Consider the following 15,515-nt stretch of genomic DNA (forward strand, 5'->3'; position numbering starts at 1 on the left):
AGGGGTATGATTCCTGCTTAGGGTGCAGGAGGTCCCGGGTTCAAATCCCGGACGAGCCCTAGCGTTATGTGCAAACTGATCGCACGTCAGTGGCTGAGTCAGCGCAAAAAGCTCGCCGCCAATGTCAAATGAATTTCTTATTTGATGTGAGCAATTGACACTCTGGTCCGACGCATGAAGGCAATTACGAAGGTTTCGGGTACAGATGGTAGCAGATGCATGTTAGTAAGTCTTGCTTAAAGTGATGAAAAAGTGTTTCCGCCCGGGATCGAACAGGGGACCTTCTGCGTGTTAGGCAGACGTGATAACCGTTACACCACGGAAACTGCTTGAGTGCACTTTACTTCAGAGACAACTTGTAGTGATGTTGCCATCGTAACTAAAAAATTCAATAAAAGTGGTACTTGCAAAACGAAGGGACATGCAGCAGATGCACACACGACGAGGCTCACTGGAGTACAATACGACATAGGCAGGAAAATAATGTTCCCGCCCGGGATCGAACCGGGGAACTTCTGCGTGTGAAGCAGACGTGATAACCGCTACACTACGGAAACGACGGACACGCTCAATCAATCCTTGTGCACTCGAATACGCCTCAGCCTTTCTCTCGTCCGCACATGCACACACCATAGTTCTTTTGACAGCCTGTAACCCATCGCAGCCGAGGGCTCAAGAAGTCTTCGGGGTGCCCGAGAGGGTGTCTGCCGTAGCACCCTTAACGAGATAGCGGCGTTTCGCGCAGTCGTTATTGAAAGTCATATCAGCAAAAGCAATCACTTTCTCAGCAGCAGGCAGTGCGAGCCTAGGGGCAGCTCTACAGCCCAGGAAGGCCGCCGACCGCGGGAATTCGCGCCGTCCCCATCCCGCCAGCCTAAACGAGACTTCCAGAGCACCCTGGAAGACATCGAGGGACTGGAATAACTGGCATTCGACGTGCCACAGGGCTCGTTGGTCTAGGGGTATGATTCCTGCTTAGGGTGCAGGAGGTCCCGGGTTCAAATCCCGGATGAGCCCTAGCGTTATGTGCAAACTGATCGCACGTCAGTGGCTGAGTCAGCGCAAAAAGCTCGCCGCCAATGTCAAATGAATTTCTTATTTGATGTGAGCAATTGACACTCTGGTCCGACGCAAGAAGGCAATTACGAAGGTTTCGGGTACAGATGGTAGCAGATGCATGTTAGTAAGTCTTGCTTAAAGTGATGAAAAAGTGTTTCCGCCCGGGAACCTTCTGCGTGTTAGGCAGACGTGATAACCGCTACACCACGGAAACTGCTTGAGTGCACCTTACTTGACAGACAACTTGTAGTGATGTTGCCATCGTAACTAAAAAATTCAATAAATGTGGTACTTGCAAAACGAAGGGACATGCAGCAGATGCACACACGACGAGGCTCACTGGAGTACAATACGACATAGGCAGGAAAATACTGTTCCCGCCCGGGATCGAACCGGGGACCTGCTGCGTGTGAAGCAGACGTGATAACCGCTACACTACGGAAACGACGGAGCCGAGGAGTCCATCCTTGTTCACTCGAACTTGCCTCAGCCTTTCTCTCGTCCGCGAATGCACACACGACAGTTCTTTTGTCAGCCTGGAACCCATCGCAGCCGAGGGCTCAAGAAGTCTTCGGGGTTCTCGAGAGGGTGTCTGCCGTAGCACCCCTAACGAGATAGCGGCGTTTCGCGCAGTCGTTATTGCAAGTCATATCAGCAAAAGCAATCACTTTCTCAGCAGCAGGCAGTGCGAGCCCAGGGGCAGCTCTACATGAAGGTACAAATAGCCCAGGAAGGCCGCCGACCGCGGGAATTCGCGCCGCCCCCATCCCGCCAGCCTAAACGAGACTTCCAGAGCACCCTGGAAGACATCGAGGGACTGGAATAACTGGCATTCGACGTGCCACAGGGCTCGTTGGTCTAGGGGTATGATTCCTGCTTAGGGTGCAGGAGGTCCCGGGTTCAAATCCCGGACGAGCCCTAGCATTTGTGCAAACTGATCGCACGTCAGTGGCTGAGTCAGCGCAAAAAGCTCGCCGCCAATGTCAAATGAATTTCTTATTTGATGTGAGCAATTGACACTCTGGTCCGACGCATGAAGGCAATTACGAAGGTTTCGGGTACAGATGGTAGCAGATGCATGTTAGTAAGTCTTGCTTAAAGTGATGAAAAAGTGTTTCCGCCCGGGATCGAACCGGGGACCTTCTGCGTGTTAGGCAGACGTGATAACCGCTACACCACGGAAACTGCTTGAGTGCACCTTACTTCACAGACAACTTGTAGTGATGTTGCCATCGTAACTAAAAAATTCAATAAATGTGGTACTTGCAAAACGAAGGGACATGTAGCAGATGCACACACGACGAGGCTCACTGGAGTACAATACGACATAGGCAGGAAAATACTGTTCCCGCCCGGGATCGAACCGGGGACCTGCTGCGTGTGAAGCAGACGTGATAACCGCTACACTACGTAAACGACGGAGCCGAGGAGTCCATCCTTGTTCACTCGAAATTGCCTCAGCCTTTCTTTCCATGAGCAGCGTTCTCTTAACATTTTGCAAAAAGTTCGCATTTTAGACACGTACGTTTTATGTAAATCCTATTATGTTGCTCAGCTGTTCCCACTTCCCCTGATGGTGGCGAAAAGGTTGCGCCAATTGTCCAGCAGGTTTATATGGAAGGGCCATCTATTCAAGTTACGTTACGCGGTTATGACGAAACCGCGTCCCTCCGGAGGTTTGGGCCTCTCTGACATTACTCGCAAGGCGTTAGCGTTGTACGTCCGCCGTACGACTCTCATTGTTACACAAGAAGTGAGTTCCATTACGTCCAAGCTTTTTACTGTCGTGCGTCCGGGGAGCCTTGCTCCACCTGTCGACGTCGGTCGCCTCAATTTTAAGTTGAAGCACATCCGGGAATTTTATATTGCGGTGAGCTACCTCGGTGACGCCTTTTTGCGGCGACCTGTGCCAACGACCAAGTGTTTGATTGCCCGCTGGAAGGGGCAGGACGGTCCCAATCCAATAGAACTGGCGTCTCCATCTGTCTCCTGGAGGAACGTCTGGAAGAATGTTAGTTTGCCGATCCACTCTATGGCCGTGACGTCCACGTGGTATAGGGTAATTAATAATTTGATCCCCACAAATGTACGACTGCACCGCATTGGTCTTTCTGACACGGACAAATGTACTCGGTGTGGTCTCCTGGATACCCTTGAGCATCGATTCACCTGTTGTGGCCACCTTGCAAATTGGCGTTGGCTCAGGAAACAACTGGCTTTTGTAACTAGGTCTGCTGAAGCCGCTTATACCATTGATATCATCGTACGGCCCGATTCTTATTTCTTTCCGCGGACGAAGCTTAATACAGTCATGTGGTTGATTGGCCATTTTGTACATTTTGTCGTCACTTGTCATGAGGAGGATGAACTCTAGCGTTTCAGCAGTACATGCTTACTGCTTACTGGACCCGCTTGCGATTGCCACGTCTCCGCGATGACTTTGCCAACATGCTTACCCTGACGTTCGAAAGAGAGGGTGTTGGATAACGTCGCACATGAGCGCCACATTTTTATGATATTTCTGGATTGCAACTATCCCGTGTCGTCCTTCTTTTATTTCTTTCTTTTCATTTTACGCCAGGACTGCAGTTTTCGTGGAACTTTTGGCTGAAAGAGAACAACAATGAGGCCAAGTAACAGGACAGTAGAAAAGTTCCAATGCCCTTGTGCAGGTGCCATTCGGAGACGGGACAGTGGAGACATCGTGGCCAGGCCTCGGGATTCGACCCCTGCCCACTTTGTTTCCACAGCCCTGAATCTGAAGGGCACCTCTTGTAATGAGGACATATACAAACATACAACAGAAGAAGAGATAAGAGAGCTAATAAAAAAAAAGAAAAAGAAAGTGGTTAAGGAAAAAAAAAAAGTTGGTAGAGCGGTGGAAAAAAAAAAAAGGGGTATGATTCCTGCTTAGGGTGCAGGAGGTCCCGGGTTCAAATCCCGGACGAGCCCTAGCGTTTTGTGCAAACTGATCGCACGTCAGTGGCTGAGTCAGCGCAAAAAGCTCGCCGCCAATGTCAAATGAATTTCTTATTTGATGTGAGCAATTGACACTCTGGTCCGACGCATGAAAGCAATTACGAAGGTTTCGGGTACAGATGGTAGCAGATGCATGTTAGTAAGTCTCGCTTAAAGTGATGAAAAAGTGTTTCCGCCCGGAATCGAACCGGGGACCTTCTGCGTGTTAGGCAGACGTGATAACCGCTACACCACGGAAACTGCTTGAGTGCACCTTACTTGACAGACAACTTGTAGTGATGTTGCCATCGTAACTAAAAAATTCAATAAATGTGGTACTTGCAAAACGAAGGGACATGCAGCAGATGCACACACGACGAGGCTCACTGGAGTACAATACGACATAGGCAGGAAAATACTGTTCCCGCCCGGGATCGAACCGGGGACCTGCTGCGTGTGAAGCAGACGTGATAACCGCTACACTACGGAAACGACGGAGCCGAGGAGTCCATCCTTGTTCACTCGAACTTGCCTCAGCCTTTCACTCGTCCGCGAATGAACACACGACAGTTCTTTTGTCAGCCTGGAACCCATCGCAGCCGAGGGCTCAAGAAGTCTTCGGGGTTCTCGAGAGGGTGTCTGCCGTAGCACCCCTAACGAGATAGCGGCGTTTCGCGCAGTCGTTAGTGCAAGTCATATCAGCAAAAGCAATCACTTTCTCAGGAGCAGGCAGTGCGAGCCCAGGGGCAGCTCTACATGAAGGTACAAATAGCCCAGGAAGGCCGCCGACCGGGGGAATTCGCGCCGCCCCCATCCCGCCAGCCTAAACGAGACTTCCAGAGCACCCTGGAAGACATCGAGGGACTGGAATAACTGGCATTCGACGTGCCACAGGGCTCGTTGGTCTAGGGGTATGATTCCTGCTTAGGGTGCAGGAGGTCCCGGGTTCAAATCCCGGACGAGCCCTAGCATTTGTGCAAACTGATCGCACGTCAGTGGCTGAGTCAGCGCAAAAAGCTCGCCGCCAATGTCAAATGAATTTCTTATTTGATGTGAGCAATTGACACTCTGGTCCGACGCATGAAGGCAATTACGAAGGTTTCGGGTACAGATGGTAGCAGATGCATGTTAGTAAGTCTTGCTTAAAGTGATGAAAAAGTGTTTCCGCCCGGGATCGAACCGGGGACCTTCTGCGTGTTAGGCAGACGTGATAACCGCTACACCACGGAAACTGCTTGAGTGCACCTTACTTCACAGACAACTTGTAGTGATGTTGTCATCGTAACTAAAAAATTCAATAAATGTGGTACTTGCAAAACGAAGGGACATGCAGCAGATCCACACACGACGAGGCTCACTGGAGTACAATACGACATAGGCAGGAAAATACTGTTCCCGCCCGGGATCGAACCGGGGACCTGCTGCGTGTGAAGCAGACGTGATAACCGCTACACTACGTAAACGACGGAGCCGAGGAGTCCATCCTTGTTCACTCGAAATTGCCTCAGCCTTTCTTTCCATGAGCAGCGTTCTCTTAACATTTTGCAAAAAGTTCGCATTTTAGACACGTACGTTTTATGTAAATCCTATTATGTTGCTCAGCTGTTCCCACTTCCCCTGATGGTGGCGAAAAGGTTGCGCCAATTGTCCAGCAGGTTTATATGGAAGGGCCATCTATTCAAGTTACGTTACGCGGTTATGACGAAACCGCGTCCCTCCGGAGGTTTGGGCCTCTCTGACATTACTCGCAAGGCGTTAGCGTTGTACGTCCGCCGTACGACTCTCATTGTTACACAAGAAGTGAGTTCCATTACGTCCAAGCTTTTTACTGTCGTGCGTCCGGGGAGCCTTGCTCCACCTGTCGACGTCGGTCGCCTCAATTTTAAGTTGAAGCACATCCGGGAATTTTATATTGCGGTGAGCTACCTCGGTGACGCCTTTTTGCGGCGACCTGTGCCAACGACCAAGTGTTTGATTGCCCGCTGGAAGGGGCAGGACGGTCCCAATCCAATAGAACTGGCGTCTCCATCTGTCTCCTGGAGGAACGTCTGGAAGAATGTTAGTTTGCCGATCCACTCTATGGCCGTGACGTCCACGTGGTATAGGGTAATTAATAATTTGATCCCCACAAATGTACGACTGCACCGCATTGGTCTTTCTGACACGGACAAATGTACTCGGTGTGGTCTCCTGGATACCCTTGAGCATCGATTCACCTGTTGTGGCCACCTTGCAAATTGGCGTTGGCTCAGGAAACAACTGGCTTTTGTAACTAGGTCTGCTGAAGCCGCTTATACCATTGATATCATCGTACGGCCCGATTCTTATTTCTTTCCGCGGACGAAGCTTAATACAGTCATGTGGTTGATTGGCCATTTTGTACATTTTGTCGTCACTTGTCATGAGGAGGATGAACGCCTAGCGTTTCAGCAGTACATGCTTACTGCTTACTGGACCCGCTTGCGATTGCCACGTCTCCGCGATGACTTTGCCAACATGCTTACCCTGACGTTCGAAAGAGAGGGTGTTGGATAACGTCGCCCATGAGCGCCACATTTTTATGATATTTCTGGATTGCAACTATCCCGTGTCGTCCTTCTTTTATTTCTTTCTTTTCATTTTACGCCAGGACTGCAGTTTTCGTGGAACTTTTGGCTGAAAGAGAACAACAATGAGGCCAAGTAACAGGACAGTAGAAAAGTTCCAATGCCCTTGTGCAGGTGCCATTCGGAGACGGGACAGTGGAGACATCGTGGCCAGGCCTCGGGATTCGACCCCTGCCCACTTTGTTTCCACAGCCCTGAATCTGAAGGGCACCTCTTGTAATGAGGACATATACAAACATACAACAGAAGAAGAGATAAGAGAGCTAATAAAAAAAAAGAAAAAGAAAGTGGTTAAGGAAAAAAAAAAGTTGGTAGAGCGGTGGAAAAAAAAAAAAGGGGTATGATTCCTGCTTAGGGTGCAGGAGGTCCCGGGTTCAAATCCCGGACGAGCCCTAGCGTTTTGTGCAAACTGATCGCACGTCAGTGGCTGAGTCAGCGCAAAAAGCTCGCCGCCAATGTCAAATGAATTTCTTATTTGATGTGAGCAATTGACACTCTGGTCCGACGCATGAAAGCAATTACGAAGGTTTCGGGTACAGATGGTAGCAGATGCATGTTAGTAAGTCTCGCTTAAAGTGATGAAAAAGTGTTTCCGCCCGGGATCGAACCGGGGACCTTCTGCGTGTTAGGCAGACGTGATAACCGCTACACCACGGAAACTGCTTGAGTGCATTTTACTTCACAGACAACTTGTAGTAATGTTGCCATCGTAACTAAAAAATTCAATAAATGTGGTACTTGCAAAACGAAGGGACATGCAGCAGATGCACACACGAAGAGGCTCACTGGAGTACAATACGACATAGGCAGGAAAATACTGTTCCCGCCCGGGATCGAACCAGGGACCTTCTGCGTGTGAAGCAGACGTGATAACCGCTACACTACGGAAACGACGGAGCCGAGGAGTCCATCCTTGTTCACTCGAACTTGCCTCAGCCTTTCTCTCGTCCGCGAATGCACACACGACAGTTCTTTTGTCAGCCTGGAACACATCGCAGCCGAGGGCTCAAGATGTCTTCGGGGTTCTCGAAGGGTGTCTGCCGTAGCACCCCTAACGAGATAGCGGCGTTTCGCGCAGTCGTTATTGCAAGTCATATCAGCAAAAGCAATCACTTTCTCAGCAGCAGGCAGTGCGAGCCCAGGGGCAGCTCTACATGAAGGTACCAATAGCCCAGGAAGGCCGCCGACCGCGGGAATTCGCGCCGCCCCCATCCCGCCAGCCTAAACGAGACTTCCAGAGCACCCTGGAAGACATCGAGGGACTGGAATAACTGGCATTCGACGTGCCACAGGGCTCGTTGGTCTATGGGTATGATTCCTGCTTAGGGTGCAGGAGGTCCCGGGTTCAAATCCCGGACGAGCCCTAGCATTTGTGCAAACTGATCGCACGTCAGTGGCTGAGTCAGCGCAAAAAGCTCGCCGCCAATGTCAAATGAATTTCTTATTTGATGTGAGCAATTGACACTCTGGTCCGACGCAAGAAGGCAATTACGAAGGTTTCGGGTACAGATGGTAGCAGATGCATGTTAGTAAGTCTTGCTTAAAGTGATGAAAAAGTGTTTCCGCCCGGGAACCTTCTGCGTGTTAGGCAGACGTGATAACCGCTACACCACGGAAACTGCTTGATTGCACCTTACTTCACAGACAACTTGTAGTGATGTTGCCATCGTAACTAAAAAATTCAATAAATGTGGTACTTGCAAAACGAAGGGACATGCAGCAGATGCACACACGACGAGGCTCACTGGAGTACAATACGACATAGGCAGGAAAATACTGTTCCCGCCCGGGATCGAACCGGGGACCTGCTGCGTGTGAAGCAGACGTGATAACCGCTACACTACGGAAACGACGGAGCCGAGGAGTCCATCCTTGTTCACTCGAAATTGCCTCAGCCTTTCTCTCGTCCGCGAATGCACACACGACAGTTCTTTTGTCAGCCTGGAACCCATCGCAGCCGAGGGCTCAAGAAGTCTTCGGGGTTCTCGAGAGGGTGTCTGCCGTAGCACCCCTAACGAGATAGCGGCGTTTCGCGCAGTCGTTATTGCAAGTCATATCAGCAAAAGCAATCACTTTCTCAGCAGCAGGCAGTGCGAGCCCAGGGGCAGCTCTACATGAAGGTACCAATAGCCCAGGAAGGCCGCCGACCGCGGGAATTCGCGCCGCCCCCATCCCGCCAGCCTAAACGAGACTTCCAGAGCACCCTGGAAAACATCGAGGGACTGGAATAACTGGCATTCGACGTGCCACAGGGCTCGTTGGTCTAGGGGTATGATTCCTGCTTAGGGTGCAGGAGGTCCCGGGTTCAAATCCCGGACGAGCCCTAGCGTTTTGTGCAAACTGATCGCACGTCAGTGGCTCAGTCAGCGCAAAAAGCTCGCCTCCAATATCAAATGAATTTCTTATTTGATGTGAGCAATTGACAGTCTGATCCGACGCATGAAGGCAATTACGAATGTTTCGGGTACAGATGGTAGCAGATGCATGTTAGTAAGTCTTGCTTAAAGTGATGAAAAGGTGTTTCCGCCCGGGATCGAACCGGGGACCTTCTGCGTGTTAGGCAGACGTGATAACCACTACACCACGGAAACTGCTTGAGTGCACATTACTTCACAGACAACTTGTAGTGATGTTGCCATCGTAACTAAAAAATTCAATAAATGTGGTACTTGCAAAACGAAGGGACATGCAGCAGATGCACACACGACGAGGCTCACTGGAGTACAATACGACATAGGCAGGAAAATACTGTTCCCACCCGGGATCGAACCGGGGACCTTCTGCGTGTGAAGCAGACGTGATAACCGCTACACTACGGAAACGACGGAGCCGAGGAGTCCATCCTTGTTCACTCGAACTTGCCTCAGCCTTTCTCTCGTCCGCGAATGCACACACGACAGTTCTTATGTCAGCCTGGAACCCATCGCAGCCGAGGGCTCAAGAAGTCTTCGGGGTTCTCGAGAGGGTGTCTGCCGTAGCACCCCTAACGAGATAGCGGCGTTTCGCGCAGTCGTTATTGCAAGTCATATCAGCAAAAGCAATCACTTTCTCAGCAGCAGGCAGTGCGAGCCCAGGGGCAGCTCTACATGAAGGTACCAATAGCCCAGGAAGGCCGCCGACCGCGGGAATTCGCGCCGCCTCCATCCCGCCAGCCTAAACGAGACTTCCAGAGCACCCTGGAAGACATCGAGGGACTGGAATAACTGGCATTCGACGTGCCACAGGGCTCGTTGGTCTAGGGGTATGATTCCTGCTTAGGGTGCAGGAGGTCCCGGGTTCAAATCCCGGACGAGCCCTAGCGTTTTGTGCAAACTGATCGAACGTCAGTGGCTGAGTCAGCGCAAAAAGCTCGCCGCCAATGTCAAATGAATTTCTTATTTGATGTGAGCAATTGACACTCTGGTCCGACGCATGAAAGTTTCGGGTACAGATGGTAGCAGATGCATGTTAGTAAGTCTCGCTTAAAGTGATGAAAAAGTGTTTCCGCCCGGGATCGAACCGGGGACCTTCTGCGTGTTAGGCAGACGTGATAACCGCTACACCACGGAAACTGCTTGAGTGCATCTTACTTCACAGACAACTTGTAGTGATGTTGGCATCGTAACTAAAAAATTCAATAAATGTGGTACTTGCAAAACGAAGGGACATGCAGCAGATGCACACACGAAGAGGCTCACTGGAGTACAATACGACATAGGCAGGAAAATACTGTTCCCGCCCGGGATCGAACCGGGGACCTTCTGCGTGTGAAGCAGACGTGATAACCGCTACACTACGGAAACGACGGAGCCGAGGAGTCCATCCTTGTTCACTCGAACTTGCCTCAGCCTTTCTCTCGTCCGCGAATGCACACACGACATTTCTTTTGTCAGCCTGGAACACATCGCAGCCGAGGGCTCAAGATGTCTTCGGGGTTCTCGAAGGGTGTCTGCCGTAGCACCCCTAACGAGATAGCGGCGTTTCGCGCAGTCGTTATTGCAAGTCATATCAGCAAAAGCAATCACTTTCTCAGCAGCAGGCAGTGCGAGCCCAGGGGCAGCTCTACATGAAGGTACCAATAGCCCAGGAAGGCCGCCGACCGCGGGAATTCGCGCCGCCCCCATCCCGCCAGCCTGAACGAGACTTCCAGAGCACCCTGGAAGACATCGAGGGACTGCAATAACTGGCATTCGACGTGCCACAGGGCTCGTTGGTCTATGGGTATGATTCCTGCTTAGGGTGCAGGAGGTCCCGGGTTCAAATCCCGGACGAGCCCTAGCATTTGTGCAAACTGATCGCACGTCAGTGGCTGAGTCAGCGCAAAAAGCTCGCCGCCAATGTCAAATGAATTTCTTATTTGATGTGAGCAATTGACACACTGGTCCGACGCATGAAGGCAATTACGAAGGTTTCGGGTACAGATGGTAGCAGATGCATGTTAGTAAGTCTTGCTTAAAGTGATGAAAAAGTGTTTCCGCCCGGGAACCTTCTGCGTGTTAGGCAGACGTGATAACCGCTACACCACGGAAACTGCTTGATTGCACCTTACTTCACAGACAACTTGTAGTGATGTTGCCATCGTAACTAAAAAATTCAATAAATGTGGTACTTGCAAAACGAAGGGACATGCAGCAGATGCACACACGACGAGGCTCACTGGAGTACAATACGACATAGGCAGGAAAATACTGTTCCCACCCGGGATCGAACCGGGGACCTTCTGCGTGTGAAGCAGACGTGATAACCGCTACACTACGGAAACGACGGAGCCGAGGAGTCCATCCTTGTTCACTCGAACTTGCCTCAGCCTTTCTCTCGTCCGCGAATGCACACACGACAGTTCTTATGTCAGCCTGGAACCCATCGCAGCCGAGGGCTCAAGAAGTCTTCGGGGTTCTCGAGAGGGTGTCTGCCGTAGCACCCCTAACGAGATAGCGGCGTTTCGCGCAGTCGTTATTGCAAGTCATATCAGCAAAAGCAATCACTTTCTCAGCAGCAGGCAGTGCGAGCCCAGGGGCAGCTCTACATGAAGGTACCAATAGCCCAGGAAGGCCGCCGACCGCGGGAATTCGCGCCGCCTCCATCCCGCCAGCCTAAACGAGACTTCCAGAGCACCCTGGAAGACATCGAGGGACTGGAATAACTGGCATTCGACGTGCCACAGGGCTCGTTGGTCTATGGGTATGATTCCTGCTTAGGGTGCAGGAGGTCCCGGGTTCAAATCCCGGACGAGCCCTAGCATTTGTGCAAACTGATCGCACGTCAGTGGCTGAGTCAGCGCAAAAAGCTCGCCGCCAATGTCAAATGAATTTCTTATTTGATGTGAGCAATTGACAGTCTGGTCCGACGCATGAAGGCAATTACGAAGGTTTCGGGTACAGATGGTAGCAGATGCATGTTAGTAAGTCTCGCTTAAAGTGATGAAAAAGTGTTTCCGCCCGGGATCGAACAGGGGACCTTCTGCGTGTTAGGCAGACGTGATAACCGCTACACCACGGAAACTGCTTGAGTGCATCTTACTTCACAGACAACTTGTAGTAATGTTGCCATCGTAACTAAAAAATTCAATAAATGTGGTACTTGCAAAACGAAGGGACATGCAGCAGATGCACACACGACGAGGCTCACTGGAGTACAATACGACATAGGCAGGAAAATACTGTTCCCACCCGGGATCGAACCGGGGACCTGCTGCGTGTGAAGCAGACGTGATAACCGCTACACTACGGAAACGACGGAGCCGAGGAGTCCATCCTTGTTCACTCGAAATTGCCTCAGCCTTTCTCTCGTCCGCGAATGCACACACGACATTTCTTTTGTCAGCCTGGAACACATCGCAGCCGAGGGCTCAAGATGTCTTCGGGGTTCTCGAAGGGTGTCTGCCGTAGCACCCCTAACGAGATAGCGGCGTTTCGCGCAGTCGTTATTGCAAGTCATATCAGCAAAAGCAATCACTTTCTCAGCAGCAGGCAGTGCGAGCCCAGGGGCAGCTCTACATGAAGGTACCAATAGCCCAGGAAGGCCGCCGACCGCGGGAATTCGCGCCGCCCCCATCCCGCCAGCCTGAACGAGACTTCCAGAGCACCCTGGAAGACATCGAGGGACTGGAATAACTGGCATTCGACGTGCCACAGGGCTCGTTGGTCTAGGGGTATGATTCCTGCTTAGGGTGCAGGAGGTCCCGGGTTCAAATCCCGGACGAGCCCTAGCATTTGTGCAAACTGATCGCACGTCAGTGGCTGAGTCAGCGCAAAAAGCTCGCCGCCAATGTCAAATGAATTTCTTATTTGATGTGAGCAATTGACACTCTGGTCCGACGCATGAAGGCAATTACGAAGGTTTCGGGTACAGATGGTAGCAGATGCATGTTAGTAAGTCTTGCTTAAAGTGATGAAAAAGTGTTTCCGCCCGGGAACCTTCTGCGTGTTAGGCAGACGTGATAACCGCTACACCACGGAAACTGCTTGATTGCACCTTACTTCACAGACAACTTGTAGTGATGTTGCCATCGTAACTAAAAAATTCAATAAATGTGGTACTTGCAAAACGAAGGGACATGCAGCAGATGCACACACGACGAGGCTCACTGGAGTACAATACGACATAGGCAGGAAAATACTGTTCCCACCCGGGATCGAACCGGGGACCTGCTGCGTGTGAAGCAGACGTGATAACCGCTACACTACGGAAACGACGGAGCCGAGGAGTCCATCCTTGTTCACTCGAACTTGCCTCAGCCTTTCTCTCGTCCGCGAATGCACACACGACAGTTCTTATGTCAGCCTGGAACCCATCGCAGCCGAGGGCTCAAGAAGTCTTCGGGGTTCTCGAGAGGGTGTCTGCCGTAGCACCCCTAACGAGATAGCGGCGTTTCGCGCAGTCGTTATTGCAAGTCATATCAGCAAAAGCAATCACTTTCTCAGCAGCAGGCAGTGCGAGCCCAGGGGCAGCTCTACATGAAGGTACCAATAGCCCAGGAAGGCCGCCGACCGCGGGAATTCGCGCCGCCCCCATCCCGCCAGCCTAAACGAGACTTCCAGAGCACCCTGGAAAACATCGAGGGACTGGAATAACTGGCATTCGACGTGCCACAGGGCTCGTTGGTCTAGGGGTATGATTCCTGCTTAGGGTGCAGGAGGTCCCGGGTTCAAATCCCGGACGAGCCCTAGCGTTTTGTGCAAACTGATCGCACGTCAGTGGCTCAGTCAGCGCAAAAAGCTCGCCTCCAATATCAAATGAATTTCTTATTTGATGTGAGCAATTGACAGTCTGATCCGACGCATGAAGGCAATTACGAATGTTTCGGGTACAGATGGTAGCAGATGCATGTTAGTAAGTCTTGCTTAAAGTGATGAAAAGGTGTTTCCGCCCGGGATCGAACCGGGGACCTTCTGCGTGTTAGGCAGACGTGATAACCACTACACCACGGAAACTGCTTGAGTGCACATTACTTCACAGACAACTTGTAGTGATGTTGCCATCGTAACTAAAAAATTCAATAAATGTGGTACTTGCAAAACGAAGGGACATGCAGCAGATGCACACACGACGAGGCTCACTGGAGTACAATACGACATAGGCAGGAAAATACTGTTCCCACCCGGGATCGAACCGGGGACCTTCTGCGTGTGAAGCAGACGTGATAACCGCTACACTACGGAAACGACGGAGCCGAGGAGTCCATCCTTGTTCACTCGAACTTGCCTCAGCCTTTCTCTCGTCCGCGAATGCACACACGACAGTTCTTATGTCAGCCTGGAACCCATCGCAGCCGAGGGCTCAAGAAGTCTTCGGGGTTCTCGAGAGGGTGTCTGCCGTAGCACCCCTAACGAGATAGCGGCGTTTCGCGCAGTCGTTATTGCAAGTCATATCAGCAAAAGCAATCACTTTCTCAGCAGCAGGCAGTGCGAGCCCAGGGGCAGCTCTACATGAAGGTACCAATAGCCCAGGAAGGCCGCCGACCGCTGGAATTCGCGCCGCCCCCATCCCGCCAGCCTAAACGAGACTTCCAGAGCACCCTGGAAGACATCGAGGGACTGGAATAACTGGCATTCGACGTGCCACAGGGCTCGTTGGTCTAGGGGTATGATTCCTGCTTAGGGTGCAGGAGGTCCCGGGTTCAAATCCCGGACGAGCCCTAGCGTTTTGTGCAAACTGATCGCACGTCAGTGGCTGAGTCAGCGCAAAAAGCTCGCCGCCAATGTCAAATGAATTTCTTATTTGATGTGAGCAATTGACACTCTGGTCCGACGCATGAAAGCAATTACGAAGGTTTCGGGTACAGATGGTAGCAGATGCATGTTAGTAAGTCTCGCTTAAAGTGATGAAAAAGTGTTTCCGCCCGGGATCGAACCGGGGACCTTCTGCGTGTTAGGCAGACGTGATAACCGCTACACCACGGAAACTGCTTGAGTGCATCTTACTTCACAGACAACTTGTAGTAATGTTGCCATCGTAACTAAAAAATTCAATAAATGTGGTACTTGCAAAACGAAGGGACATGCAGCAGATGCACACACGACGAGGCTCACTGGAGTACAATACGACATAGGCAGGAAAATACTGTTCCCACCCGGGATCGAACCGGGGACCTGCTGCGTGTGAAGCAGACGTGATAACCGCTACACTACGGAAACGACGGAGCCGAGGAGTCCATCCTTGTTCACTCGAACTTGCCTCAGCCTTTCTCTCGTCCGCGAATGCACACACGACATTTCTTTTGTCAGCCTGGAACACATCGCAGCCGAGGGCTCAAGATGTCTTCGGGGTTCTCGAAGGGTGTCTGCCGTAGCACCCCTAACGAGATAGCGGCGTTTCGCGCAGTCGTTATTGCAAGTCATATCAGCAAAAGCAATCACTTTCTCAGCAGCAGGCAGTGCGAGCCCAGGGGCAGCTCTACATGAAGGTACCAAT

The 15,515-nt window shown here is 51.4% G+C and overlaps 35 non-coding genes across 35 annotated transcripts; 11 read left to right on the forward strand and 24 right to left on the reverse strand.

The window, feature by feature from the left end:
• Nucleotides 1–253: 253 nt before the first annotated feature.
• Trnav-aac (transfer RNA valine (anticodon AAC)) lies at nucleotides 254–326 on the reverse strand. Its single transcript has one exon. It is a non-coding gene; the product is annotated as a tRNA-Val (tRNA).
• A 158-nt stretch (nucleotides 327–484) lies between these two features.
• Trnav-cac (transfer RNA valine (anticodon CAC)) lies at nucleotides 485–557 on the reverse strand. Its single transcript has one exon. It is a non-coding gene; the product is annotated as a tRNA-Val (tRNA).
• Nucleotides 558–945: 388 nt separating this feature from the next.
• Trnap-agg (transfer RNA proline (anticodon AGG)) lies at nucleotides 946–1,017 on the forward strand. Its single transcript has one exon. It is a non-coding gene; the product is annotated as a tRNA-Pro (tRNA).
• Nucleotides 1,018–1,431: 414 nt separating this feature from the next.
• Nucleotides 1,432–1,504, reverse strand: Trnav-cac (transfer RNA valine (anticodon CAC)). Its single transcript has one exon. It is a non-coding gene; the product is annotated as a tRNA-Val (tRNA).
• A 402-nt stretch (nucleotides 1,505–1,906) lies between these two features.
• On the forward strand, nucleotides 1,907–1,978 carry Trnap-agg (transfer RNA proline (anticodon AGG)). Its single transcript has one exon. It is a non-coding gene; the product is annotated as a tRNA-Pro (tRNA).
• A 193-nt stretch (nucleotides 1,979–2,171) lies between these two features.
• Nucleotides 2,172–2,244, reverse strand: Trnav-aac (transfer RNA valine (anticodon AAC)). Its single transcript has one exon. It is a non-coding gene; the product is annotated as a tRNA-Val (tRNA).
• A 158-nt stretch (nucleotides 2,245–2,402) lies between these two features.
• Nucleotides 2,403–2,475, reverse strand: Trnav-cac (transfer RNA valine (anticodon CAC)). Its single transcript has one exon. It is a non-coding gene; the product is annotated as a tRNA-Val (tRNA).
• Nucleotides 2,476–4,205: 1,730 nt separating this feature from the next.
• Trnav-aac (transfer RNA valine (anticodon AAC)) lies at nucleotides 4,206–4,278 on the reverse strand. Its single transcript has one exon. It is a non-coding gene; the product is annotated as a tRNA-Val (tRNA).
• A 158-nt stretch (nucleotides 4,279–4,436) lies between these two features.
• On the reverse strand, nucleotides 4,437–4,509 carry Trnav-cac (transfer RNA valine (anticodon CAC)). The gene has a single exon. It is a non-coding gene; the product is annotated as a tRNA-Val (tRNA).
• A 402-nt stretch (nucleotides 4,510–4,911) lies between these two features.
• On the forward strand, nucleotides 4,912–4,983 carry Trnap-agg (transfer RNA proline (anticodon AGG)). Its single transcript has one exon. It is a non-coding gene; the product is annotated as a tRNA-Pro (tRNA).
• Nucleotides 4,984–5,176: 193 nt separating this feature from the next.
• Trnav-aac (transfer RNA valine (anticodon AAC)) lies at nucleotides 5,177–5,249 on the reverse strand. Its single transcript has one exon. It is a non-coding gene; the product is annotated as a tRNA-Val (tRNA).
• A 158-nt stretch (nucleotides 5,250–5,407) lies between these two features.
• On the reverse strand, nucleotides 5,408–5,480 carry Trnav-cac (transfer RNA valine (anticodon CAC)). Its single transcript has one exon. It is a non-coding gene; the product is annotated as a tRNA-Val (tRNA).
• Nucleotides 5,481–7,210: 1,730 nt separating this feature from the next.
• On the reverse strand, nucleotides 7,211–7,283 carry Trnav-aac (transfer RNA valine (anticodon AAC)). The gene has a single exon. It is a non-coding gene; the product is annotated as a tRNA-Val (tRNA).
• Nucleotides 7,284–7,441: 158 nt separating this feature from the next.
• Nucleotides 7,442–7,514, reverse strand: Trnav-cac (transfer RNA valine (anticodon CAC)). Its single transcript has one exon. It is a non-coding gene; the product is annotated as a tRNA-Val (tRNA).
• A 401-nt stretch (nucleotides 7,515–7,915) lies between these two features.
• Trnap-agg (transfer RNA proline (anticodon AGG)) lies at nucleotides 7,916–7,987 on the forward strand. Its single transcript has one exon. It is a non-coding gene; the product is annotated as a tRNA-Pro (tRNA).
• A 413-nt stretch (nucleotides 7,988–8,400) lies between these two features.
• Trnav-cac (transfer RNA valine (anticodon CAC)) lies at nucleotides 8,401–8,473 on the reverse strand. The gene has a single exon. It is a non-coding gene; the product is annotated as a tRNA-Val (tRNA).
• Nucleotides 8,474–8,875: 402 nt separating this feature from the next.
• On the forward strand, nucleotides 8,876–8,947 carry Trnap-agg (transfer RNA proline (anticodon AGG)). Its single transcript has one exon. It is a non-coding gene; the product is annotated as a tRNA-Pro (tRNA).
• A 194-nt stretch (nucleotides 8,948–9,141) lies between these two features.
• On the reverse strand, nucleotides 9,142–9,214 carry Trnav-aac (transfer RNA valine (anticodon AAC)). Its single transcript has one exon. It is a non-coding gene; the product is annotated as a tRNA-Val (tRNA).
• Nucleotides 9,215–9,372: 158 nt separating this feature from the next.
• Nucleotides 9,373–9,445, reverse strand: Trnav-cac (transfer RNA valine (anticodon CAC)). Its single transcript has one exon. It is a non-coding gene; the product is annotated as a tRNA-Val (tRNA).
• Nucleotides 9,446–9,847: 402 nt separating this feature from the next.
• Trnap-agg (transfer RNA proline (anticodon AGG)) lies at nucleotides 9,848–9,919 on the forward strand. The gene has a single exon. It is a non-coding gene; the product is annotated as a tRNA-Pro (tRNA).
• A 182-nt stretch (nucleotides 9,920–10,101) lies between these two features.
• Trnav-aac (transfer RNA valine (anticodon AAC)) lies at nucleotides 10,102–10,174 on the reverse strand. Its single transcript has one exon. It is a non-coding gene; the product is annotated as a tRNA-Val (tRNA).
• A 158-nt stretch (nucleotides 10,175–10,332) lies between these two features.
• Trnav-cac (transfer RNA valine (anticodon CAC)) lies at nucleotides 10,333–10,405 on the reverse strand. The gene has a single exon. It is a non-coding gene; the product is annotated as a tRNA-Val (tRNA).
• A 401-nt stretch (nucleotides 10,406–10,806) lies between these two features.
• Trnap-agg (transfer RNA proline (anticodon AGG)) lies at nucleotides 10,807–10,878 on the forward strand. Its single transcript has one exon. It is a non-coding gene; the product is annotated as a tRNA-Pro (tRNA).
• Nucleotides 10,879–11,291: 413 nt separating this feature from the next.
• On the reverse strand, nucleotides 11,292–11,364 carry Trnav-cac (transfer RNA valine (anticodon CAC)). Its single transcript has one exon. It is a non-coding gene; the product is annotated as a tRNA-Val (tRNA).
• A 402-nt stretch (nucleotides 11,365–11,766) lies between these two features.
• Nucleotides 11,767–11,838, forward strand: Trnap-agg (transfer RNA proline (anticodon AGG)). The gene has a single exon. It is a non-coding gene; the product is annotated as a tRNA-Pro (tRNA).
• Nucleotides 11,839–12,031: 193 nt separating this feature from the next.
• Trnav-aac (transfer RNA valine (anticodon AAC)) lies at nucleotides 12,032–12,104 on the reverse strand. The gene has a single exon. It is a non-coding gene; the product is annotated as a tRNA-Val (tRNA).
• Nucleotides 12,105–12,262: 158 nt separating this feature from the next.
• On the reverse strand, nucleotides 12,263–12,335 carry Trnav-cac (transfer RNA valine (anticodon CAC)). The gene has a single exon. It is a non-coding gene; the product is annotated as a tRNA-Val (tRNA).
• Nucleotides 12,336–12,736: 401 nt separating this feature from the next.
• Nucleotides 12,737–12,808, forward strand: Trnap-agg (transfer RNA proline (anticodon AGG)). Its single transcript has one exon. It is a non-coding gene; the product is annotated as a tRNA-Pro (tRNA).
• A 413-nt stretch (nucleotides 12,809–13,221) lies between these two features.
• Trnav-cac (transfer RNA valine (anticodon CAC)) lies at nucleotides 13,222–13,294 on the reverse strand. Its single transcript has one exon. It is a non-coding gene; the product is annotated as a tRNA-Val (tRNA).
• A 402-nt stretch (nucleotides 13,295–13,696) lies between these two features.
• Trnap-agg (transfer RNA proline (anticodon AGG)) lies at nucleotides 13,697–13,768 on the forward strand. The gene has a single exon. It is a non-coding gene; the product is annotated as a tRNA-Pro (tRNA).
• A 194-nt stretch (nucleotides 13,769–13,962) lies between these two features.
• On the reverse strand, nucleotides 13,963–14,035 carry Trnav-aac (transfer RNA valine (anticodon AAC)). Its single transcript has one exon. It is a non-coding gene; the product is annotated as a tRNA-Val (tRNA).
• A 158-nt stretch (nucleotides 14,036–14,193) lies between these two features.
• On the reverse strand, nucleotides 14,194–14,266 carry Trnav-cac (transfer RNA valine (anticodon CAC)). Its single transcript has one exon. It is a non-coding gene; the product is annotated as a tRNA-Val (tRNA).
• A 402-nt stretch (nucleotides 14,267–14,668) lies between these two features.
• On the forward strand, nucleotides 14,669–14,740 carry Trnap-agg (transfer RNA proline (anticodon AGG)). The gene has a single exon. It is a non-coding gene; the product is annotated as a tRNA-Pro (tRNA).
• A 194-nt stretch (nucleotides 14,741–14,934) lies between these two features.
• On the reverse strand, nucleotides 14,935–15,007 carry Trnav-aac (transfer RNA valine (anticodon AAC)). Its single transcript has one exon. It is a non-coding gene; the product is annotated as a tRNA-Val (tRNA).
• Nucleotides 15,008–15,165: 158 nt separating this feature from the next.
• Trnav-cac (transfer RNA valine (anticodon CAC)) lies at nucleotides 15,166–15,238 on the reverse strand. Its single transcript has one exon. It is a non-coding gene; the product is annotated as a tRNA-Val (tRNA).
• Nucleotides 15,239–15,515: the final 277 nt, after the last annotated feature.

Source organism: Schistocerca cancellata, chromosome 2 (genome assembly GCF_023864275.1).
Source record: "Schistocerca cancellata isolate TAMUIC-IGC-003103 chromosome 2, iqSchCanc2.1, whole genome shotgun sequence".
NCBI lineage: Eukaryota > Metazoa > Arthropoda > Insecta > Orthoptera > Acrididae > Schistocerca > Schistocerca cancellata.